Raw genomic sequence first — 19,311 nt, 5'->3', positions numbered from 1 at the left:
TTTAACTTCTTTATCATGCTCTATTTTGTGATTGTTACACTTTTCCCCCTCATCATTTTCATGAGGCTTACATAAAATATCTTAAAATTATAACACTCTAAGTTGATAACAAGTTAACTTCAATAAAATTCCTAGAATTACACTTTAACTTCTCTCCCTTACATTTTAGGTTTTTGCTATTGCAATTCACTTTTATATTGTATAATAAGATTTTGCAGATACAGTTATTTCTACTATGTTTATTTTTTAATTTTCAACTTGTAAATCTAGTTGTAAATGAATTATGAACCACAATTACCAAGTTACAGAATCTAACTTTGACTACATATTTGCCATTACCAGTGAGATTTATGCTACCTTTTCATGTAATTTTTTATGATGTTAGTGCCCCATTACTTTTATTCAAAAAGCTTCCTTTAGCATTTCTTGTCAAGAAGGTCTAGTGATAATGAACACTTTTGTTTGTTTGGTTGGTTAGTTTGAGAAAGTCTTTATGTCTCCTTCATTTCTGAAGGGAGAGCTGTGCCAGGTATGCATCTGTGGTTCTCATAGTTCACTAAACTACCTTAAGAAGCTTATTTTTAATTCTTTGTCTAAGAGTTCATAGATCCATTTATTTGAGATCGGTTAATAGAGCTTTTTCTCATATTTGGTGGTATCATATTTATATGGTTTTTCATAATCCCTGATTACTTAAGTGGGTATCTGTGCATTCAAGTGTCAGGTTTCTCTTTCAGGCTTTACAAGATTTGCTTTGACAGAGACAGATCTTCACCAGTCAGCTCATTTTGGGTGTTATGGGCATGTCTGCTGATAATGTCTTTGGGCAGGTGGGATCTACTGTTACGGTCTATTTTGGAGCAAGGCATCTGTACAAGCTCTGACATCTGGGATAGGGGAGGTATGCCACTGGCTGAGGACTGTGGATAAGACTGCTGCCTTTGTTCTCTACTCAAGTGAGACTGCATGATGGGCTCCACAGTTGCCTCTGGATTATCTTGTGATCAAGACTGGGTACTAAAAAATAAAATAAATAAAATAAATAAAAAATAAAAAAAATAAAAAAGACTGGATACTATATTCAGTAGTATATGGAGCTATGATTCATCTTCTCTGCCCTAGTAGGGCAGCAGGATGGGACCCAGAGACTGTATGACTCATTGGGAATCTGAATCAGAGAACAGTGTGCACTAAATTCCCTAGTCAAGTGAGGCCACCCATTTTGCTGTTTGTTTTCATAACTCAAGCCAATCCACACCTCAAGATCTCTGATCAAATAGATCCACTGGCTTTGATCTGCAAATTATTGACCCTGCCTGCCCTTCTCTTGCCATCTTGGTCGTGTCATTGGAATCAATTTTTTAAAATACAAGATTGTGCACAATGTCAAAACAAATCATCAATGTACTGACATGAAACTGCTTTCATGAAAACATTATTTACAATGGGAAACAAACTTTCAGAAAAAAAATGCCATGAATTTATGTATACAATGGAATATTCCTCAGCCATTAGAAACAACAAATACCCCCCATTTACTTCGATGTGGATGGAACTGTAGGGTATTATGCTGAGGGAAATAAGTCAATCGGAGAAGGACAAACATTATATGGTCTCATTCATTTGGGGAATATAAAAATAGTGAAAGGGAATAAAGGGGAAAGGAGAAAAAATAAGTGGGGAAATATCAGAAAGAGAGACAGAACATTAGAGACTCCTAACTCTGGGAGATGAACTAGGGGTGGTAGAAGGGGAGGGGGGTGGGGGTGACTGGGTGACGGGCACTGAGGGGGGCACTTGACGGGATGAGCACTGGGTGTTATTCTGTATGTTGGCAAATTGAACACCAATAAAAAATAAATTTATTTTAAAAATGCCATGAAATTATAAATTTATTCCCTCAATGAAACAAAATGCAATTTCAGGATAACACTGTTCTCATCACCACCGAAATCTCTGTTCTTACTCTCACTTTGTGTTAAGTGATAAGGAAGCAATTCCTGTGGAGTTCAATACTGGGTCTCATATATGAAACAGTGTGGCCACATGGGGACAATGGTGACATCTGACCTAGAGAAGGTGTTGCTCAGCTCTGAGTGCCAAGGATGTTGATATTCTTGATGAATCAGATCAGAAAAGAATCCAAAATTTCTATTTAAAGTCTCATTGGAGCTATGAAGTGAAATGTGTATCATTTCAGTGATATTTACTACTAGTCACCAAAAGACCTGTCTGGAGCAGTGACATCTGTTTGATTTTTCTTCTGTATTAGCATGGCTACAATATTAGTCAATACAATTAGATTTTATTTCTCCAATTAGATTTTGTTTTAAATGAGGACCAACTAACTTTTTTGCTTCTTTACTTTCCCTCAAATGGCTAAAAAGTAGAAGGTACTCACAAATATTTATAAATAAACCAACTAATTGATAAGATGATTATTACTCATGAAGCATGAGGACATTTGCCAGCCGCACACCATTCAGCAACAGAGAAAAAGTCTTTAAGGAGGTCCTAACAACTACTCCAAGGTACACACCAGCCACTTGGAGATCTCTTTTACACATCAGCCACTTGGAGGTCTCTTGATTAAAAGGGGAGGAGTTACTCCTCCCCCTTTAACACTTCAGCCCAACAGTGCACACACAATTCTTTGCTTGAATTTCATAATACAGCTGAGACCAACTTAAGACTTTGAAAAAGATTATTAAGTCCCAGGAAAAAAAAGGAAATTAAACACCTGAAGTTATTAGCATTAAATACTCAGGTTCTATTCACTTATCTTCATCCTGGAGGTTCTTACAGTGATGCTTTCTCCAGATCTGCTTCACTCTGGCCAAAGTTCCTAGTAATCTCTACCACCAGATGGTCTTCAAGGATTTCTAGCCTCTGGCAAATTCAGAATGAACAGATGAGACAAGAGAGTTCTTCAGGTTTAAACCTAAGGATCTGCCTGAGGTGTTCTTCTGGGCATGTTAGAAAAGTACCCCATAGCCTCTCTATCCAGAAGGCCAGAGACCAGCCCTTTGCCTTCAACAGGACAACAAAATCAGAATGCAACCTGATATGCCTAAGTTCTCTGCAAGGCACACCACATAGTATGGCAAACAGTTCTCTTCATTGCCAGGAGCTTCACTTCCTATTTCCCTGGATACATGAAATTGAAGACTATATCCTAAGTTTATGTACTGTATTATGACTTGATTTCTTGCAGTTGCCAGCTTTCGGTAGAACATTTGAAATAGCAGCAAAAGTATTTTGTCTGGTAACAACCAACAAATACTCAAGGCAGAAAGTCCATAAAGCCCATCCTAGCATTGTAGTAAATAGTCAAAATAAATCCTGCTGGACTTCATGTGCAGTGCAAATGGAAGGAGAAGACCTCTAAGGATAATATGCATGCTGCTCTTAAAAATAGGTTTCCTAGGAATCTATTGGCCAAATTTCCCTTAGTAAGCTTAAAGTACTCTCTGTTATTTACCACAAGTGATATTTTTCACCTTTAGAGAAAAAAAAATGGAATTAGAAAATCATGTCTGATAGCTGTTAAAAAAGAAAGTGTCACCAAGATCTGAATGAGCCTTTCTCAAAGAATAAGTTCCAATTTGTTGTATCCAATGAACATGTAATTCTTGCCAAATTCCCATAAGAAACCTGGCTGTGTTCTAGAACTGTGCTTGTTTGCTATTTGATGATGCTATTAAGAAACATAATGATGAAAAAAAAAGAAACATAATGATGTAAGATTGTGTGCAATTAGATCTCATTACAGCCAAAATTTTCTGCCCCAAAGGAGATTATAAAGATGGTCAAAACAACTTTTTTTACAGATGTCTGTTTCAGGTAAAATTTCTATATCTACTCCTCCAAAAGGAAAGAGGATATTTATTTCTTATCCAAGATTAGATAATTAGAAGGAGAAGAAATGTCAACAGACAGAGAGTTATGACAATTGCAATAATATGTGAATGATGTTACTTTTTGTTTGGGATATAGAGAGGGGGCATAAAACAATGCATTGGCTGGTCACTGAATGTTTTGGCGTTCTGAAACCTCAATCCCATTGCTTACTTTCAAAATGCTAGTTCTTGTCCAATAAAGCCACTTCTGATTTTGGAAAATGTATTCAAAGGCTATAAATGCAAGAAACTATCAAAGAAGCAATGGGATAGTTACAGAATTTCAGAGAAAGAATCAGGAAGTGTTGCAGAGAAAAGTGATCTCAAATAAGAGGATGCTTATGACTGCCTTCACCTGAACTGTCCGATATTTTACAAAGGGTCACGTATTTTGTAACATGGGAAAATGAGTGCAGGATTAGCCAATTTGACCAGCAATCACTGAATCATTATTGCTTTATGTTAATTATACTCACTAATATAAACTATGGTAAGGCTTTGTTTTCATTTGCTAGGGCTGTCATAACAAAGTCCCACAGTCTGGGTAGCTTAAACAATAGAATTCTATTGTCTCCCAGTTCGGGAGGCTGAAGGTCCAGGATCAGGGTGTTGGCAGCCTTGGCTTTTCCTGAGGCCTCTCTTCTTGGCCTGCAGATGACTATCTTCTTGCTGTGTCCTCACATGATCATTTTCAGTCTGTGTTGTGTCCTAATCCTATCTGCTTATAGTGAAAGGGAATAAAGGAGAAAGGAGAAAAAATGAGTGGGAAATATCAGAAAGGGAGACAGAACATGAAAGACTCCTAACTCTGGGAAATGAACTAGGGGTGGTGGAAGAGGAGGTGGGTGGGAGGTGGGGGTGACTGGGTAACGGGCACTGAGATGGGCACTTGATGGAGTGTTGTTCTATATGTTGGCAAGTTGAACACCAATAAAAAATAAATTTATAAAATAAAATAAAAATAAATTTTATTTATTACTGTTAATTATTTATATTATTGATAATTATTTAATTATTATTTTTAAGGCCAAATCCAAAAAAAAGAAAGTCATATTGAATTAGGATCACCCATATGAAACATTTTTTCTTTAATTACCTTTTAAAAGATGCTATCATCAAATATAGTCACTTTGGTATGCAATTTAATCCATACGTGTTTCCTCCACCATGTTTTGAATGTTATAAGAAATAATGGTAATGAAGGAGGAGGGAAGAAATAGAAGGGGTAAAATATAAAGACCAGATATGACAGCAAGAAAATAATAATCTGGGGATTTTTTTCAATGTACAGAATAAATATGGATATCTCAAATTAGACAAAATGTTTATTCAGACTTGTTTATTCAGAGCTGGTGTATCATCTAAAAGTGGAAGAGATTATTTTATTATTTTATTTTTTAAAAGTATTTAAATTCCAGTTAGTCAACCTGGTGCTCCTGTATCACACCTGGTGCTCATCACAATAAGTGCACTCTTAATCCCCATCACCTATTTAACCCATGTCCCCCTCCTCCCCATCAGTTTGTTCTCTATAGATTAGAGTCTGTATATTGGTTTGCCTCCCTCTCTTTTTTTTCCTCTTCACTCATTTTTTTGTTTTTTAAATTCTACATATGAATGAAATCATAAGGTATTTGTCTTTCTCTGTCTGACTTATTCAGCTAAGCATAACACCTTCTAGCTTCATCCATGTCTGTTGCAAATGGCAAGATTTCATTCTTTTTTATGATTTAGTAATATTCCTGTGTGCGTGCGTGTGTGTGTGTGTGTGTGTGTGTGTGTGTGTGTACCATATCTTCATCTTCCATTTATGAGTCAACGGACCCTTGGGCTGTTTCCATAATTTGCCTATTGTAGATAATGCTATAAACATTGGACTGAGATGATTTTAAATTTCAAAATATTTACCAATTGTGGTAGGTAGCCTCCCAAATATCCTCTATCATCCCCGCATTCTGGGACCCATATCCTTGCATATCCTCTATCCTCCCACACCATGTCAGCATTGGTCTGAGTGACCAATAGCACAAGGCAAAATTGAGAACGTCACTTTGGAGATTATGCTATAAAATACTATGGCTTCTGTTTCTTGGATCTCTTGCTAGGGATGAAGCAAGCTGCCGTGCTATGAACACCGCATGGAGAGGTTCATGTGATGAGGAACTGTGAAGTCTGCCAGAAACCATGTTAGTGAGCTTGGGAACAGACGCTTCAGCCCCAACTGAGCCTTGGGATGACTGCAGTCCCTCCCAGGTGAGAACTGGACTGTGATGTCATGAGAGACTCCAGCCAGAACCACCCAGCTGGCACTCCTGCATTACTGACCCTCAGAAACTGTTGTTTCAAACTGCCAGATTTCAGAGTAATTTGTTATGCAGCAAAAGATAACTAACCTAACAAGACAAACTCAATTTGCATTTTGTGGATAAAAAATACTTAATTCAGATTTATTCTTCCTACGTTTATTCCTTCTCATTAAAATATTTTTTAGTAGACACAATCCTCAGAAGAAAAAATAGGAAATATAGGATTTTAATGTGCAGCATGAAAATCTTCAGATAAATTTTAAGAAAAAATTTCCTAACATGAAGAAACTTCAGAACAGGAAAGAATACCAAGAGAATTTTGAATATTTCTCTACAGTGTTAACTACTATTCACCCTCCGAGCCCTATAAATTGTTTGAAATTCTGTCTTTTCTATTATGTAGTAGCATCACTGTGCTGCTCTATTTTCTTTTTTAAAAAAAGATTTTATTTATTTATTCATGAGAGACAGAGAGAGAGAGGCAGAGACACAGGCAGTGGGAGAAGCAGGCTCCATGTAGGGAGCCCAACGGGGGACTCGATCCCGGGACCCCAGGGTCACATCCTGAGCCAAAGGCAGACACTCAACCAGGGAGCCACCCAGGCGTCCCGCTGCTCACTTTTCTCATAAGACTTCACAATATTTGATTCTCCAGCTCCCTTCTTCACACCCTCTGGCTTGGTTACATATCGATTTGAACCCAAGGTGAGTTAGAGAAAGCAAAAATTAATCACTAATCTTTATATTGAACACTGTTTTCAAATCCCCTGCTGATACTCTCTGTTAATTAAAAGAGTATTTTTGGGACTAAAATAATATTGCCCAGTTTTGAATTACAAATCCCTCAGGAATTCTCACAGTGGTTAATAGCACAATTTCCTCAACAAAACCCTGCAATTCCTGAGACAGCAAGTGAAAGAGTTTCACAACCATGAAGACTAAGGGACATCAACATTATACTTTTGCTATTTCTGTGAAGGTGGCATGGTGGTCTAGCTATTTGGATTCCTTGGTCCTAAATTCCCCAATATCCCCTAGTCCCCAAGGCAGCTCTAGTGAAATTTAATGTGACAGAAAGCAGTGCAAGACCTTCTACACCTAACCTGCTATAGGTGTGGCTTATGGACATCTATTTCATTGCAACATTGTTTTGATAGATTTACTTTTCAGTTATTTTAGAAAGGTTTTGTTGTTTTTTAATCATTGTATACCAAGCCAATTATATCAATAATCAATCTGTTAAAGGTCTTCTTCACTCAAGGTCTTTAGCAAGTTTTCCAGAAAAATATATAAAAGATGCCAAAGAACCACAGGAATATTTACACTGTTTTGATAAATGGCTTGTGGAATCCAGATCATGACTCTAAAATCACAAATTTCATATATCCATGTTTAGCATATATCCATTGTTTCCTGATAATCCAAATTTCAAAAAAGTTACTTGTACTATGAAACTTATCAGTTGTTGATTTTCTTCTTTCCTATAAAAGACTATATATTAGGGATGCCTGGCTCAGTGGTTGAACATCTACCTTTGGCTCAGGTCATGATCCTGGGCTCCCGGGATCGAGTCCTGCATCAGGCTTCCTGCTCAATGAGGAGCCTCTCCCTCTACCTATGTCTCTGCCTCTCTGTGTGTCTCTCATGAATAAATAAAAATCTTTTTTAGAAAAAGCCTATATAATATGATTTTATCATAATCATATATTTCTTATCTTTTTTCTCTTAAAAATGTTCTTATTTTTTCACTGTATAAAACTTACTCAGGTTTCTACATTCAAATGGAGTATAGAGATGAAAACAAGAAAGATACTTCAAAGTAAAAGAAAGAACCTGCAAAACAAATGCAAATCTAATCAAACCATGATCCATAGACCTAGCTAGCAGTGTTAAAGTATAGGTCACATATAGATCTGATTGCTGATAAGTGTCCCAAATACAATGCCATATTACAAGATGTCATCATTGTTTGGAAGGGTTGTTTGCTCAGGAGCATTTCTGGTTGAGACCTCAAAGAAAAAACTGATTCTGTTTTCCCTTGAAAACTTATAATATCTGATCTAAGTAGCTAGCAGTCCATAGAGCTACACTGTAAGCTGCCCACATTAATGAGCCTCAGGTTCCAGTGGCTTAAACACCATTTATTTCTCATAGTGCTGGAGGCTCGAAGTCTGGTAGGGTGACAGCATGTTCAGATTCTTGGTGAGGACCATCTTTCTGGTTTACAAATGGTCACTTTCTTGACATATACTCAATAGTGGAGAGAAAGCACTCTATTCTCTTCATCCTCTGATAAAGGCACCAGTCCCCTTATGCGGGTTCCTGTGACCTCATCTAAACTTCATTGCCCCCACAGTCACTTCCAAATACTGTCACATTGGAGATTAGCGCTTCCACATATGAATTTGGGAGGGGACACAAACATTTTGCTTATAACACTATCACTCTGCTGTGGCTTACAATGCAAATCTAGATGACAAACTAACCATAAAATAATAGAAATTTTCTGATTCATAAGAATAGTTTGTAAAGGTGAATGAACAAAAGCAAAGCAAAAGTAAGGACCCCAAAAAATAGAGTCTCACGGCATTTATAAATATACTGCAAATGAAACCAATCTAGACTTCAGCTAATAATTAACTAGCATCTCTTTGTAGTTCCCTTAGCATATTCAATTATGAAATACTCCATTGTATCCAGTCCCTTATTCCTCAAGAAATGAAATTGGTTTGGGGCATCCCTGGGGGGCTCAGCGGTTTAGTGCCTGCCTTCAGCCCAGGGCATGACCCTGGGGTCCGGGGATCGAGTCCCACATCAGGCTCCCTGCATGGAGCCTGCTTCTCCCTCTGCCTCTCTCTCTGCCCCTTTCTCTCTCTCTCTCTCTCTCTCTCTCTCTCTCTCTCTCTCTCTCATAAATAAATAAATAAAACCTTTACAAAAATACATGAAATTGGTTCTTAATTGCCAACAGCTTGTGAATGAATCTGAGAAAGTAAGACTCAGAAACACCTCTTCACTTTCCATGTACAGATTACCAAGGAGCACCATTTGTGAGAGAGATGGGCAGACTGGAGAATCCCTTCCATTCCCAGTCATCTCCAAACCTCCATCTCAGTTCTCCACTATCAGTACTAGTGGGAAATAGCAGTAATTGCTTTCATCTCTAACAAAACAAATTCTAAGGAATGCTTGTTTCTGAGAGTTAAGCACAGATATCAATTTATCAATTTATAAGCCTCATCTAAGAATGTACAAATAAAAAATAGACCAAGGACAGTCTAGAAAGGCCTTGAAGAGGGGCTGGCCGCATGGTGTTGGTCACAAAAACTGCTCAAGAGTTTGCAAATATTAAATATAATTTCAAGATCCATAAAGAGACACTATAAGAAAAAAACATCAAAACTTCCCTGCAGATTAAGAACATTTTCCAGGAAAATGTTGCCAAAGAGTAAAGCAAAATTATAAGACAACATTACAATGATAGATAGATAGATAGATAGATAGATAGATAGATAGATTAAATAGATAAAGATATATAGATTAGATATAGATATAGATATATGAAGCAATTGCAGCCATAAAACAACACCACCATATAGAAATAGAAGTCTAGGAAGATATAATCAGACAAGGAGAGTTGAGAGTCAGACAGGAGGAGATGAGATGAGAAATGGAAAGAAGTAGAACACAGAAATAAAGGAAAAATAAAGACTAAATGGGAACACAAGGAAGAAAGACATGATAGAGAGGGCAATAAAGAATCTAGTTAAACAGAAAGAAAAGTGAAAACGGCAAAAAAAAGAATAAAGAAAAGAGTAATAAGATTAGAAGGAAAAGTATAGAAAACAGAGGAAAAGTATAGAAAACAGAGATCACATTATAATTCTAAAATATTTTTTCAGAAATAAAGACGACTACATATCAGAGTAATTATTCTAGACTTGGACTTCTGTTATAAGCTAGGACATTGAATAAAATATATGAAACAATTGTACTAGTGCAGTTTATTGTGTGTAAATTGTATCTGAATAGAGCTGCTTTAAGAAGAAAAACATGGCAAACTAGGAAAATTACCTACAGCTGAAATTACAGATCAAGGACTAATTTCCTAATATGAAAAAAAGTGTCTAGAAATCTAGGATGGGAGGATACCATCGACTCATTGGAACAATGAATACAGAACTTAAATAGAGATTTCACAGAAAAGAAATGCAGCTTCCTTAAAGCTTTTGAAAAGATGTTAAACTCATATCGTATCATGAGTACATGGTTAGGAACTGAAAATTAAAACTGTATGGAAGTGTCATTTCTCATCCATGATATTGACTCATTTGACAAACAGGCACTCAGATATATAGCCAACAAGAATGCAAAATGATAGAACATTAATGGAAAGTAATTTGACAAAATCTACAAAAATTAGTAGATGCATGCATCTGCCCTGTGAACCAGCAATTCCCTTTCTGGGCTTATTTCCAGCAGATATTTTCCTATATGCATAAAATGTTATCTGCTCAAGCTTAATTGTTGTTTATAACTGCAAATTGTTGGCAACAACTGAAGAACTCACCATTAATACAGTGCAGTTTATTTTTAAATTTTTAAAAAACTCTCCATCTAAAAAAAAACCTAAGGAGGCATCTGGGTGGCTCAGCTGGTTAAGCACCTGCCTTTGGCTCAGGTTATGATCTCAGGGTCCTGGGATCAAGCCCCATGGCAGGCTCCCTACTCAGCAGGGAGTTTGCTTCTCCCTTCCTCTTGCTTGCCCCTGCCCCCACTCATGCTCTCTCTGTCTCTCAAATAAATAAATAAATAAATATTTTTTTAAAAGTAGGACATTCATGGACAAACTATAAGAAGGTATAATCAACCAAGAAGTAGAATTCATTTAAATCAGTGGATCTAGGGTCAAACACATGTGCACACACTCAATGACAACAAAAGGCATTCAAATTGGCAAAGAAGAAGTCAAACTCTCCCTCTTCGCCGATGACATGATACTCTACATAGAAAACCGAAAAGATTTCACCCCAAGATTGCTAGAACTCATACAGCAATTTGGCAGTGTGGCAGGAGACAAAATCAATGCCCAGAAGTCAGGGGCATTTCTATACAGTAACAATGAGACTGAAGAAAGAGGAATTAAGGAGTCAATCCCATTTACAATTGCACCCAGAAGCAAAAGATACCTAGGGATAAACCTAACCAAAGAGGTAAAGGATCTATACCCTAAAAACTATAGAACACAGAAGTGTTCTTGCCACCGGGAGTGGCAAGGTTAGCGAGGCTGGGACGGAACATGCGAGCTAGAGAGAGGTGGGGAACCTGCTGGGGACTGTTTATGGATCCACGATAATTAAATTCATTTCTTTCACGTGACTGAGGAGCAGTGAAAAGGGTCTGTTTTCCTATAAATTATACACTTTAAATGCCCAACATTGGGATTGAAACATCAAGAAAAATAGCACCAAATTATTAGGTAATTATGTATTTCACACAACAGGGGCACTTCCACGGCCTCTAATAGACTATACAATATTTTCAAAAAGTCTATGTAAGATGAATAGCTATAAACTGAATAATAATCTCCTAAAAGTTCTGAAGTTTTCTTTAAAAAAGATATATATTGTTAGTAATTTCAGAAATGTTTAATTACTTTATGTTTCAAAAATTGGTTTTCTGGAATTTAATGAACCTACTTAAAGTAATTCAGAAAATGTAAGTATTATTCCTTATCTATATTAGCTCGCAGCCTGATATGTAAGACAAGAGACTATGTACATAAAATTGGAAGACCTTTAGTAGAATATCATGCTTTCTCCCCAATTCAATTCAGAATTTTCTTTGGTAAATCATGTAGGAATGGGGAGTGCTTTGTTTCCTACTTAGCTGACAACCAGTGGAGGGCTGACCAAGGAAGCCAAGAGCAGAGTATCTGTACTTAGCCATGCAACCAAACTTCTTTACTTCCCTAAATTTACCCTAAATTTTAAACTGCACTGTGGCCCACAGGAGCCTGAGGGTGACTTCTGGGGGCTGATCCGTGTTTGTCAAGTTTCTTCCCTCTGGGAAATGACTCTTGTCCCCGAGGAGAACTGAGAGACGTGAGAGAGTTAATTAGGAGGGTTTCTCAAGTGCAGAGACTTTACAAAATATGGTTTCCAGACCCACAGCATCACAGCATCCACTCCTCAACAGAACTTGCAACAAATTCAAAATCCGGGGTCCCTCGCAGACCTACTGAGGCAGGGAGTTTGGGGAGAGGTCCAGCCACCTGAGTTTTAATAAGCCCCGCACTGCTCTCTGTAATTTTAGAACTTTTATTCTCATGCACGCTGCTCAAAAATTAAATAATCCTCAGCACTTAGTTCTCTTAACCATCTAGCCTGTGTTTAAGCCCCGGAAAGACATCTATAGACCACAGATCAGCCCTGCCGCACTTTTGGAGGCTTCCCTCCACTACCAATACTCCTTGTCCTGGGAACCCGGCGGGGAAGCGTACAATGTGCTCTAAAATGCATCAGGTTAATTGAATTTACTCCAAGGTTATGATGTGCCTGAGGTTGACAGTCACACACACACACACACACACACACACACACACACACACACACTATGGTCTGCAACACTACTTTGTAATTTATCAGATTCTTAATGGGATTACAATCTTTTTGAATAGTTCCTACAGCTCTTTCATTTTAATTAAAAATATTTTATTTAAATTCAATTTGCCACAACATATAGTATAATACCCAGTGTTCATCCCATCAAGTGCCCCCCTCAGTACCTGTCACCTAGTCACCCCATCCCCCCGCACACATCCCCTTCCACTACACTTTGTTTCCCAGAGTTTGGAGTCTCTCAAAGTTTGTCTCCCTCTCTGATTTTCCCCACTCAGTTTCCCTCCTTTCCCTTTTAATCCCTTTCACTTTTTCTTATATTCCCTGTATGAGTGAAACTATATGATGACTGTCCTTTTTTATTCATTTGTTTTTACTGAGGTTCGATTTGCCAACATACCGTATAACACCTAGTGCTCATACCATCAAGTGCCCTATAATAACTGTCCTACACCGATGGACTCACTTCACTCAGCATAATACCCTCCAGGTCCATCCACGTCGAAGCAAATGGTGGGTGTTCATCCTTTCTGATGGCTGAGGAATATCCCACTGTACACATAGACCACAGCTTCTTTATCCATCTTCTGTCGATGGGCACCGAGGCTCCTCCCACAGTGTGGCTATTGTGGACATTAACCTCGGGGTGCAGGTGTCCCCGCGTTTCACTACATCTGTACCTTTGGGGTAAATCCCCAGCAGGGCAATTGCTGGGTCGTAGGGCAGTTCTATTTTTAACTCCTTGAGGAACCTCCACACAGTTTTCCAGAGCAGCTGCACCAGGTCACATTCCCTTCCCACCAACAGGGCAAGAGGGTTCCCCTTGCTCCACATCCTCTCCAACATCTGGTGTTTCCTGCCTTGTTAATTTTCCCCATTCTCACTGGTGTGAGGTGGGATCTCATGGTGGTTTTGATGCGTATTTCCCTGATGGCAAGTGATGCGGAGCATTTTCTCATGTGCGTGTTGGCCATGTCTATGTCTTCCTCTGTGAGATTTCATTTTTATAAAGATTTTATTCATTTATTTATTATTTATTTATTTATTTATTTATTCATTAGAGACAGAGAGAGAGAGAGAGAGGCAGACACACAGGCAGAGGGAGAAGCAGGCTCCCTGCAGGGAGCCCGAGGTGGGACTCGAGCCTGGGTCTCCAGGATAATGCCCTGGGCTAAAGGCCACGCTAAACCACTGAGCCACCAGGGCTGCCCCTCTGTGAAATTTCTGTTCATGTCTTTTGCCCATTTCATGATTCGATTGTTTGTTTCTTTGCTGTTGAGTTTAATAAGTTCTTTATGGATTTTGGATACTAGCCCTTTATCTGATACGTCATTTGCAATTATCTTCTCCCATTCTGTAGGGTGTCTTGTAGTTTGTTGACTGTTTCTTTTGCTGTGCAGAAGCTTTTTATCTTAAGTCCCAACAGTTCATTTTTGCGTTTGTTTCCCTTGCCTTCCTAGATGTATCTTGTAAGAAGTTCCTGACGGCCAAGTTCAAAAAGGGTGTTGCCTGTGTTCTCCTCTAGGATTTTGATGGATTCTTGTCTCACATTTAGATCTTCCATCCAATTTGAGTTTGTCTTTGTGTCTGGTGTAAGATATTGGTCAGGTTTCATTCTTGTGGATGTGGCTGTCCAATTTTCCTAACACTATTTATTGATGAGTTTGTCCTTTGTCAAATATTAGTTGACCATAGAGTTGAGTGCCCATTTCTGGGTTCTCTGTTCTGTTTTGTTGATCTATGAGTCCTTTGTTGTGCCAGTACCACACTGTCTTGATAATCACCACTTTGTAATACAGCTTGAAGTCAAGCATTGTGATCCCCCCAGCTTTGGATTTCTTTACAACATCCTTCAGCTATTGGGGTCTCTTCTGGTTCCATGCAAATCTTATGATTATTTATTCCAACTCTGGGAAGAAAGTCCATGGTATTTTGATAGGGATTGCATTGAACATGTAAATTGCCCTGGGTAGCATAGACATTTTCACAATATTAATTCTTTCAGTCCATTAGCATGGAATATTTTTCCATCTCGTTTTTTTCTTCCTTGATTTCTTTCATAAATGTTCTGTAATTTTTGGGGTATAGGTCCTTTACCACCTCGGTTAGGTTTATTTTTAGGTATCTTTTGCTTTTGGGTGCAATTGGGTTTTTTTGTATATTTTTTTATTGGAGTTCGATTTGCCAATGTATGTAGTATAACACCCAGTGCTCAGCCCTTCAAGTGCCCCCCTCAGCGCCTGTCACCCAGTCACCCCATCCCCTGCCCAACTCCCCTTCTACTACCCCTTGTTCATTTCTGAGAGTTAGAAGTATTTCATGTTTTGTCACCCTCTCTGGCTTTTCCCAATCATTTACTCTCCTTTCCCCTATAATCCCTTTCACCATTTTTTGTATTCCCCTTATGAGTGAAACCATATGATGATTATCTTTCTCTGATTGAGTTACTTCACTCAGCATAATACCCTCCTGTTCCATCCATGTTAAAGAAAATGGGGGTATTCGTTGTTTCTAATGTCTGAGTAATATTTCATTGTATATATTGACACCTTAATTTCTCTTTCTTCAGTCTCACTGTTAGTGTATAGCCACTGATTTCTGGGCATTGATTTTGTGTCCTGCCACACTGCCAAATTGCTGTATGAGCTCTAGCAATCTTGAGGTGGAGTCTTTTGGGTTTTCTATGTACAGTATTATGTCATCTGTGAATTGGGAGAGTTTGACTTCTTCTTTGCCAGTTTGAATGCCTTTTATTTCTTTTTGTTGCCTGATTGCTGAGGCTAGGACTTCTAGTACTATGTTGAATAGCTGTAGTGAGAGTGGACATCCCTGTCATGTTCCTGATCTTAGGGGAAAGGCTCCCAGTGTTTCCCCATTGAGAATGATATTTGCTGTGGGCTTTTTGTAGATGGTTTTTAAGATGCTGAGGAATGTTCCCTCTATCCCTACACTCTGAAGAGTTTTGATCAGGAATGGATGCTGTATTTGGTCAAATGCTTTCTCTGCATCTATTGACAGGATCATATGATTTCTGTCTTTTATTTTATTTATGTGACCTATCACGTCGATTTTTTAACGAATGTTGAACTATCCTTGCACCCTGGGGAAAAATCCCACTTGGTTTTGTGAATAATCCTCTTAACATACTGTGGGATTCTATTGGTTAGTATCTTGGTGAGAATTTTTGCATCCATGTTCATCAGGGATATTGGTCTGTAATTCTATTTTGGTGGGGTCCTTGTCTGGTTTTGGAATTAAGGTGATGCTGGCCTTATAAAATGAGTTTCAAAGTATTCCATCCCTTTCTATCTTGCAGATCAGCTTTAGTAGAACAGGTATTGTTTCTTCTTTCAACGTTTGATGGAATTCCCCTGGGAAGCCATCTGGCCCTGGACTTTTGTGTCTTGGGAGGTTTTTGATGACTGCTTCAATTTTCTCCCTGAATAATGGCCTGTTCATGTTTTCTGTTTCTTCCTGTTCCAGGTTTGGTAATTTGTGGTTTTCCAGAAATGCATCCATTTCTTCTAGATTGCCTAATTTATTGGCGTATCGGTGATCATAATAGGTTTTTAAAATTGTTTGTATTTCCTTGGTATTGGTTGTGATCTCTCCTCTTTCATTTGAGAGTTTATTAATTTGAGTCCTTGCTCTGTTCTTTTTTATTTTTTTCTTTCTCTGTTCTTTTTAATAAAATTGGCTATGGGTTTATCTATCTTATTAATTCTTTCAAAGAATCAGCTCCTGGCTTCATTGATCTGTTCTAGTTCTTCTGGTCTCTATTTCATTCAGTTATGCTCTAATCTTTGTTATCTCTCTTCTAGCATTTGGTTTAGGCTTTATTTGCTGTTCTACCTCCAATTACTTTAGGTGCAGGTTTAGCTTGCATATTTGAGTGTTTTCGAATTTTTGAGGGATGCTTGTATTGTGATGTATTTCCCTCTTAGGACCACTTTTGCTACATCCCAATTTTGAACAGTTGTATTTTCATTTTCATTAGTTTCCATGCATCCTTTTAATTCCTCCCTAATTTCCTGGTTGACCCATTCATCTTTAGTAGGATGCTCTTTCACCTCCAAGTGTTTGAGTTTCTTCCATATTTCTCCTTGTGATCGAGATCTAGTTTCAAAGTATTGTGGTTTGAAAATACGCAGGGGATTGTCCCAACTTTTGATATTGATTGAGACCTAATATGTTACCCAGTATGTGGTCTATTCTGGAGAAAGTTCCATGTGCACTTAAGAAGAATGTGTATTCAGTTGCATTCGGATGGAAAGGTCTGTATGTATCTGTGAAACCTATTTGGTCCGTTGTATCATTTAATCCCTTGATTCTTTGGTGATGTGCTCAGAATATCTGCCATTTGCCGAGAGTGCTGTGTTGAAGTCTCCTACTATTAGTGTATTTATTATCTAAGCATCTCTTTACTTTGGTTACTAATTGATTGATATACTTGGCAGCTAGCACATTAGGGGCATAAATATTCATGATTGTTAGGTCTTCTTGTTGGATAGACCCTTTAAATATGATACAGTGTCCCTCTTCATCTCTTACTACAGACTTTGGTATAAACTCTAATTTATCTGATATGAAGATTGCTACCCCTGCTTTCTTTGTAGGACCATTTAAATGGTAAGTGGTTCTCCACCCCCTCCTTTTCAGTTTGGAGGTGTTTTTAGGTCTAAAATGAGTCTCTTGTAGACACCATGTAGATAGGTATTGCTTTTTTATCCAGTCCCATACCCTGAGTCTTTGATTCAGCCCATTCACGTTCAGAGTAACTGTTGAAAGATATGAATTTAGTGTCATCGTATTAACTATGAAGTCCCTATTACTGTGGATTGTTACTTTGGGCTCCCTCCATCTCTTACACTATCCCCCTTAGTGTTTCTTGCAGAGTCATTTTGGTGGCCATATATTCTTTCAGTTTCTGCCTATCCTAGATGCTCTTTATCTCTCCTATTCTGAATGACAGCTTTGCTAGATAAAGTATTCTTGGCTGCATGTTCTTCTCATTTATTTCCCTGAATATATCCTGCCAGCCCTTTCTGGCCTGCCAGGTCTCTGCGGAGAGGTCTGCTGTTAATCTGGCATTCATCCACGTATAAGTTAAGAATCACTTGTCTCGAGCTGTTTTTAGAATTTTCTCTTTATCTTTGAAATTTGCAGACTTCACTCTTATATGTTGGCGTGTTAATTGGTTTTTGTTGTTTTGGGGGAGTGTCCTCTTTATGTCTTGGATATGAATGCCTGTTTACTTCCCCAGGTTAGGGAAGTTCTCAGCTATGATTTTTTAAAATATACTTTGTGGTCTTCTATCTCTGTCTTTTCTGGGATCCCAATAAGATGAATATTACTCCTTCTCAAGCTATCATTTATTTTCCACAGCCTTTTCTCATGGGGTATCATGGGGTCTTAATTGTTTTTCTCATTTTTCCTCAGTTTTTTTTTTTATTTACCATCAACTTCTATGTCACTCACTCTCTCTTCCACCCATTAACCCTAGCAGTTAAAGCATCCAGCTTAGACTGCATCTCAGTTAAAGTAATTTTGATTTTGGCCTAGTTAGATCTCAATTCTGCAGCAAGAGAATACCTAGAGTCCTTTATGTTTTTGTCAAGAGCCACCAGTAATTTTATAACTCTACTTCTGAATTGTATGTCTGGTGTGCTACTTAAATCCATATCAAGGAGGACTGTGGCAGAAAGTATTATTCCTAGTTACTTCTTTTTTGACAAATTCTTCCTTCTAGTCATTTTGTACAGTGCAGAATGGCTGACAAAAAAATATCAACTATCGCTTAAGTAATATACAGGCTGAACAATTTTGAAAGGGTCAGACTCTGAAAAATAAAAGAAAAAGAAAAAGAGAACAAAATAAAATGGAAGGATCATTAAATTGAATAACAAATTTTTAAAAATAGTAAGAATAAGAATAAAAGGAGGTGGGGAGGATATGGTGGTGGAGAGAGAATATAGTCTTACTGATTGGATCTAGAGGGTGATCTTCTTGGTTCTGTGTGTCTTCTGGTCCGTGTGTTAGGAGGTACTAATTTCCTCAATGCTAAAACAAAAGAAGATGGAAAAAAAAAAACAAGAAACAAAAGCCAAAAACTCATAACTCATATATCTACCAGAATTAAATTGAATACGTTTTCAGGAATGCAAAAATGAAGAATATATGTAAGACATGTAATTACAGAACTATGAAATTCATAAAGGATAAAGTTTATAATGAAGAATTGGTAAAATATCATAGTTAAGGCATGAAAAGAGATAAAATATTGGAAATTTTTAACTTGAAAGATAAACTAATGGTAGGGAAAAAATCTATGAGTTCTATATACTATTTTCCATCAGTCCTGGATATTTTCAGGGCTACTTGGACGATAAACTTGCTTTTCCCTTGTTCTTCCAGGCAGTATTCTGGGAAGGGGCCTGCTGTGCTGATTCTCAGGTGTCATTTCCTGGGCAGACATACAGGTACCCT

The sequence above is a fragment of the Nyctereutes procyonoides genome, unplaced genomic scaffold (genome assembly GCF_905146905.1).
Source record: "Nyctereutes procyonoides isolate TBG_1078 unplaced genomic scaffold, NYPRO_anot_genome, whole genome shotgun sequence".
NCBI lineage: Eukaryota > Metazoa > Chordata > Mammalia > Carnivora > Canidae > Nyctereutes > Nyctereutes procyonoides.
Note: the sequence above shows the minus strand (reverse complement) of the source record.